Consider the following 7,926-nt stretch of genomic DNA (forward strand, 5'->3'; position numbering starts at 1 on the left):
ACAGCATAGGCTCCTTGGCTGTGCCCCATGGCATTGGCTACTTGGCTCTGCTTCACGGAATAGGCTGCTTGTCCTGGCTGCCTGGCCGTCTGTGCTCCATGACAGTGAGGGCTCCAATTAAAATACTCTCTCAGTAATGGTAATTTCAATATAACTGAAGACAAAACCCAGTTTGTCATTTCTGATCATAATTTTAGCTTATCAACACATCTCATTTATTAACATATAAAATATCAAACATGCTAAAAAGTACACGGTCCATGCCACAGGGCACAGACAGCAAGTCCATGCAATGTGAAGCACAGAAAGCTTGTGCCCTTGGCAGGTTAACATCTTAATGTACAGCGGGGTCTTATATCCACTGCACTCCCTCCTCACTCACGGTTTATTGCAAAAGGTTTATTGCAGTCAAGGCAACACAATACAATTTAGTTCGATGAAAATGGGTTTAGTTGTGAACTCTTAGAAAATTTGAGTAAAATCTACTATGTGTATTGGAGTTACAACAACAAATGTTATTAATTTGAAATAACTTAAAGATAACATGTACGTTAAGATTAAATAAATTATCTAGATCTAGATAAAGATATTTCGTGCAACTGCTCAAATTAATAAAATTGGGTAAATTCAACAAAACATTTTTTTCAGTGCAGGGAGAGGCAGCAGACATTGATTGTGATCTCCAAAGCTTTCACACACTCTCCTGTCATGCTTTGGAAACCACAGCTCATTGTTTTTCAGATGCTCTTTTGGACTTTCGGTCTTTAAATGAACGAGCTCTCTACTCCGCATGCGCAGTACCACGCGTTCGCGTGTTTGCGCCTCAGCTTGTGAAAAAAGTCCAGCGGCAAGACTCGGGCGTTCACGCGGCGCATGACAGGCCATTCGCGCGACTAAATTCGCGTGTTCGCGTTTGGTGTGGCCGCGGCATCAGGGTTAGGCCCCACAGGTTAGGTTTAGGCATGGGGCCCTGAATGGTTAGGTTTAGGGGAAGGGCTGGGGTTGGGCTCATGAGAGACAAAAGCAGAAGACAAAAAACAAAGAGGGTTAGGGTTAGGTTCCATAAAGCTTATAGATTAAGTTTTCTTGTAGCTATTACAATGACCTTATTAAACACTTGTTAAGTAGTTATATAGTCTTATAAACAAATAATAATGTTAATAAGCATCTTATAAGTACTTACAAAGGTCTTATTAATGCTTATTACAGGACCTTAATAAAAAGCGTTACCATTATTTTAAGAAAAAGATTACTGAAGTTGTTGTGATAACACATAATTATAAGTTGACATCATCTCGACTACAAAATATGTTTCTATTTGAAAACATACGTCCACATAAATAATTTTTTGTTGTTGTGATGGCATTTTGTAACCATGAGCAGTGTTGCCAGGTTGGGTGGTTTTCAACCCAACTGGGCTACTTTTGGTTACATCTGGCGGGGAAAAAATGCATTGGGCAGGTATATAATATTTGTGCTGCTTTTGCCAATTTCTGGCGTTTTTTATATTGCGAAAACAGCACAACAAACTGTTATTCTATGGTTATAAAACAGTACAAACACAAAATTCAGTATACTTCATTCACTTGTATTAAATTCATTTAAAAACACATTTATTTGCAGTGAGTTGTTCAGTCGCTATGAATGTCGCCATAACAATGTGACGTCACATCAACAAACTAGCGTAGTGTGCCGACGCAGAAGCCTGAGGCAGAAGCCCGGGCGCTCTCTCGTCTCTAAGGTGGTAATCTGTTAGCAAAATAATCATCATGCCGAAGTGGGGAAAATACAAAAAAACTTTTTTTGTTTTAATGCATTTACTGACTGTCTACAAATATTTTGTCATGGCGTTGTGTGCTCTTGATCTATGATCATTAAGCTGTCATATTGCACAGCTGTAGAGCTGTGCGTCTATCAGCACCACTGGTGTGGAAGTCGGCTGTTCATGTAAATCTACGGTCTCCACGTCTGCAGTAATCGTTTTACCGGTGTTCTGGTACCTGTAAATAGCAGGTGGTTGATGTTACTGCTGCTGTGTTAACTTGGACCTGGCACTGGGATACAGGAGGTGCATTTTTTCCACATTTTCTGTGACATGCACTGTCTGTGATAATACAACTTGCCATTTGGACTTAAATGTTTAATTTTGTAAGTGCAGTTAAATCCACGTTTATTAAAATATTATATGTTTTTGAGTGTAAAACACTATTGGTTTTTTTTTTTTTTTGTGGAAGTGGGCGGGTTTTGGAACGTGATTGGGCGGAATTAGCTCAACCAAATCTGGCAACACTGACCATGAGTGAGGAGGGAACACAGAGGATATAAGACCCTGCTGTACACTGTCTACATGTTCCGGCATGCTGTGCTTCACATAGTGTGGATGGGCTTTCCGTGCTCTGCTGCATCAACCAGCTTGCTGTGCTCCAAATGGCACAGAAGGGCTATCTGTGCTCCACAGGGCATGGGCCCATGTACCCAATAACTTTTACAGTGAGTTTAGTGTTTATGCTAATAAATGAGATGTGTTGATGGGTTAGGGGTTAGGACAGACAAGACAGCAGGACATTGCCATAGAGCATAAATAGCTGGTCTGTGCCATGTAGAACATGAAGAAAGCAGAGCTCCTAAATATGATGAAAGGGGTCATGGTTCACAGCCCAAAGTAGTTGGCCCTGACCTACCACCAACAGCACTGTAAGCAGATCAGGCAGCTGGACGGTTAAGAAGTAGTAGGAAACTGTATATATCTTATTTCCTTAAATCAGTAAAAGCAGTGTTATGCTCATGCTGACTTTTTTTTTTATCCCAATGAGACATTCAAGGAACATAACATTCCATTCTATTTTATTCAATTTATGTTTTAAAGCCCAGTGCAGATGACCAAACTGCAGTATTCTATAAAGTGGGAGTGAGGACATGGCGCACACACACCAGGCTGCCAGATTATGATAAATAGTAAGACCCACTAACGTACATTTCATGAATTTTCTGCCGCACATCGTGCCGGCCTCTCTTTGTCAAAGCCTCACAGCCTGAGTTGTCCTCGTCTTCACACAAGAATCGAGGCCGACTGAGTTGTCCCCGACTGGCCGAGCATGTGCAGAGCGTCCCCTCAGCCCTGACCTCCCTCACAGCTACCGGGCACCCTGCTTAGGAGACCACTGCTCTGCTCCTGTTTTGTCATCCATCACTGCTGTCATAATCCTATCTGTGCTAATATTACAAACAAAGCCCTGGTTCAAGGCGGGTTTATCCAGCAGGACCCCACAGAGCGGGTTCATGAGGCTGTGTGTCAGCGTTTCGCATTGGTAGACTCTGGACAATGAGTAACATCTGCAGATTTAACGACCTGAGAAAATCACACATGAAATCTTAAGATTGGTGTTATATACTAAAGTACTCTCATGGATTATAGCATACTGTGATGACAAATCTCAACACATACTAAAAATTGTAATGGTGATACTTACTGACAAGTGTTTTTGTAGTGTATTTGTTTATTTATTTGAGGGTGGTGGTGGTGGTGTCGGGGGGGGTCAGTTGTGGTGGTGTTTTGGGGGTTTTAGAGTTTCTTGTATGTCTTGGAGTTTCTTGGTTCTTTGTGTTTCTTGTGTTTGTGTCTTTGGTTTATGATCCTTGGGGTTCTGGTTGGGTTCTTGCAGCTGGACATTCAAGTATTGCCTTGGGGGAACATGCTGTCTGTGCAACACTGCACAGACCGGCTGTATAATTCAAATGACATTGTTATTGAAAATTAATCATCATAGCAAAGACCATCAACCATCAAGCCAGTCTGCCCCATGGGGCACAGACAATAAGCCTGCCCCCCTGGAACACAGACAGCCAATCCACGCCCTTAGAGTACAAACAGCTCGTCCGCACCGTGGAGCACAGATAGGCAGTTCACACTGGGGATATAAGGCCCTGTATAGCAGGGCCTTATATCCACAGTGTGTCCTCTTGACTTATGGTTACAAGCACTGTCACAACAAAAAAGACTTTGCTGTGAAATAAAAGAAAATAGTAAAAATAAGGACACAAACTAATGGAGGAGAAAATGGCCAGTGATGCATGTGAGGAAAGTGTTTTTAGGAGAAGGGAAGTGTGTTCTGTTTGGAGGTTTTATGTTTTTTTTATTTTTTTTAAATTTGTCTCTGATCAAAAAAACAATTCATTCCTGTATTTTCACTTTTTTTTTTTTTTACGTAGTTCTATGTTACAGCATTTGACTGTAATTTTACAGTGTTTGTCTGGAAAATTTGCTCCCAGTGCTTTTACAATTTTTTTTACAGTTCTTTTCGTTTTCTGCAGTGTAGTCCTTTAGACTTTAAAAACTATTTAACATTGTTCTGCATTTTTTACAGTGTTTGACTGCAATTTTCAGTACCTGTCTGGAAACTTTGCTGCCAGTGCTTTTTAAGTTCTTTTCTTTTTTTTTCCAACCATGAGTGAGGAGGGTACAGGGTTCAGTTGGCATAAAACCTAAAAAAAAAAAAAAAACAGAAAAAAAAAAAAAACTCCAGGATGCCATTTCACAGATATTTTCTGTAATTTTACAGTTCTGTATAATGTTTTTGAAAAACAGAGAAAACACTTTAAAAATAAAGGGTTTTTAACTGTAAAATTTGGATATTTTTTTTTGATTGTGTAAAATTCCTGAAAATATCTGTATATCTACTAGCATTTTGTTGTGAATAAGAAAACAAGAAAAATCTGCTAAAAAGTACAGACCATTTCCTGTAAAATTACATTATTTTTAACAGTGCAGCAGTGAACATGTGCCCCATTAAAACATACAAATTAACAAACAAGCTCTGTCTCCAGCCTGAATCTGACCCTGCCTCTTCTGCTGCTCAATGAGCATTTATCACAATGTGTTCTCAGTTATTACCATGTGCGGCTGGTTAGTCGCTCTTTGCACAGCGCCTCCCTCTGACCATTATCTAATGATGAGCACACTGCTTTGATGGCAATTATTTTCAGTGGAGGAGAAAAAAGAAGTTTGGGACAATGAGATGTAAGATTAAGAGCAGTGCAGCGTAGATGTAATCAATATGTTTGACCGTGGTGTCTTTGTAGTGAAAGTTAGCGTGGCCGCAGGAATCACTACGGCATGATTACAGGGCTAATTGGACAGAACAGGATAATAGTGAGCTAAAGCTGCGCGACCGCAGAGGTATGAGCATTCATACAAGGAGTTTTCCTCTCCACGCTGCTGAGCTGGCTCTTGTTCTAATGTTGAAGAATCAGGCTGTGTTCACATCACAGGGTACTGCGCTCCTCTTTGGTGAAATGCACAACAGCTGTTCTGCAGACGGATGAACAGCGAGGAGGTCTGACCGTTTACCTCCAGCCCCATCCATCATCTGAGACAGCTCTCCATCATAGCTCATATTAATAAAAGCTTCCCATCAATACTGAGGACCTGAGTATTCCCCCGTGAGCTGCTCTCTGTGTGCTGTGTCTTTGTACAGACCGACAGGCCGTCATTAATCTAACCTTTTAATGGCCACAGAGCCAGACCTTACACACAGGGGACACTGAGATACATGCAGGGCCTCAAGACGGTTTTCTACTGAAGACGTGACAAGACAGACTAAAACACGACAGAGGATCTGGAGCGTGTTTTAGATTCGCCGTACAGATGTTTATAATTTCCACTCCCTCCATGACGACTTTATATGCAACAGGTAGATAACTACGGTGGCCATTAAGTGACAACAACAGGACACCAAAAACAACAAAATCAAAAAGGGCAATGTAAAGACAAAAATACAAAAGGAAAAAAAACTTTTTTTAAAGTTAAAAGTGGTGCTCTGTCTGGTGCTGAGTGTACTTACGCAAACTGGAATACACCATCACTAACAATGGTGAACTGTGGCCCCAGCCTCTGGGCCTTCAGTAGGACCATGGGACCACATGGCAATAAACACTCAAACAAAGAATTAAAAACAATAGCCAGAATCATTTGACATGGAAGTTCAGCATATTGAGATAGTTTTGGGATTACAAATGTATCATGTGCTTTAACACTGCAATACAATACACAAATTCAATCAATTAAAAAATTAAGATGTAAAATTGAAAAAAATCAACTTAAAATCAATCACTATGCTCACAATGGGCCTCATTCACGAACAGTGGGTATGCACAAATTTGTGCTTAATTCGTGCATACCTTTAGTGATATACTGTATCCTCTCCCAGTGTCTCCACCTCATCCTCCTTACAATAATGTACTCCATCTTTTTAGATCAGGTTAAAAATAAAGACTAAAACAGAGAAATATGCGGAAATAACAGGTACATCCAGAGTAACATACATTTATTTCTTTTTTTTTTCTCTGCTTTTTTCTCCTTTTTTTTTCTTTGAATTTAATGAAATGAGAGAACCAGATATATACTCAGTACCAGATGTTAAGGCTGTTTTTTGTTTAATTGTAAGATGTGCATCAAACTTCCAGCTGCCGTCAGGTTAACTTTCCATTATGACAAACGGCTTTAATCTGACATCAGATGTGACGGGACAGTTAATATAGATACAAATGTATATGCTGATTCAGACAGTTACATTAAATAGTGATTACTGTGATTGTTTATTGCATTAAAATGTGCCTGACACTCTGGAAACCTGCCTCTGAGGCAAGCGCACATGTGCGTTTGTCACAGCTACGGAAGGTATCCTGCTGTCTCACAGTGGCTCAAAGACATCTTATATATATATATATATATATATATATATATATATATATATATATATATATATATATATATATATTTATACTCAAGAAACTTAAACACACACTGAGAGGATGTACAATCATTTTTTCCACAAATGGAAACCCTTTATTTTTTATTTTACAAATTTAGAAATACTGTTCTATTGAATGTCTGCCTGTTGCTCATGTACATCTTGTATTGCATTAATTGTAGCAATTGGGTGTATCAACAAATAATAATTGAATCACTACTACGCCTGTACAGGTGGGTATGCTCTTGGTGCTAGCCAGGGGCGTAGCTACAATTAGGCAAACACAGGCAGTTGCCTGGGGCCCCAAGATTCCCAGGGGCCCCCAAAGCATCTCTTAAAAACTGATTTATGAAGTTCTCTTCAATTGAAAGCATTTCTTTTTCCTAAATCTTACTTCACATGCTTCAAAATATATCAAAAGGCTTCATCTTTAATGATCGTTTTGGGTACTCCCCCTCCCTTCTTATTCAATGGTCTATTCCATGTTACAACACATCTGAAAATTTGATTGAGGAAGTAAGTGGTAAAAAACATGTTTTTTTCCCATTTTTTTTTTATTTTATTTTCAACCAAGTCGGAAATAAAAACAATGTTGCTCTGAGATCTGAGATAAACATATAAGACTTTTAGGATTTTAAGGACTTTATCTAGCCCAGGAAACTGGATAATTTTCTCAAGATCAAACTTTTTGAGTTGGTGATAAACATTATTGTACAAAATCTCTTTTTTGGATACATAACTCACTGGACAGGGGGTCAAATAAAAATACATTAACTTTAAAATAATAGTACCAAAAAGTATGCTAACTGTAAATATCAGCTCTTTCAGTAGATTTTTTTCCAGTTTTATGTTGTGCATGATACTTACATTTTTTTCTTTACTAAATTATTTTTTTCAATATTTACTTATTGTAATGTTTTTCACTTCATACTTTCTTGTTTGTTACTGTTACTCTGTAAATTCCCCACTGTGGGACATATAAGCTGTCAATTGACCATAAAAGATTTCAAATCCAGGACAAAGTGGACTAAATTATGTTTTCACTTTTTTCAAAATCAAACTAAAGTACAGAACTTGAGGAAATGCATTTAGTTGCGTTAAGTTACCATGTACAAGATTAGCACTGTCTCATGCCTTGTTTCTGGGAAAGAGACAGTGGACCCAGGGAAGGCCAGTC

Source organism: Halichoeres trimaculatus, unplaced genomic scaffold (assembly GCF_033239565.1).
Source record: "Halichoeres trimaculatus isolate MK-OKI-2021-1 unplaced genomic scaffold, fHalTri1.1 fHalTri1_scaffold_13, whole genome shotgun sequence".
NCBI lineage: Eukaryota > Metazoa > Chordata > Actinopteri > Labriformes > Labridae > Halichoeres > Halichoeres trimaculatus.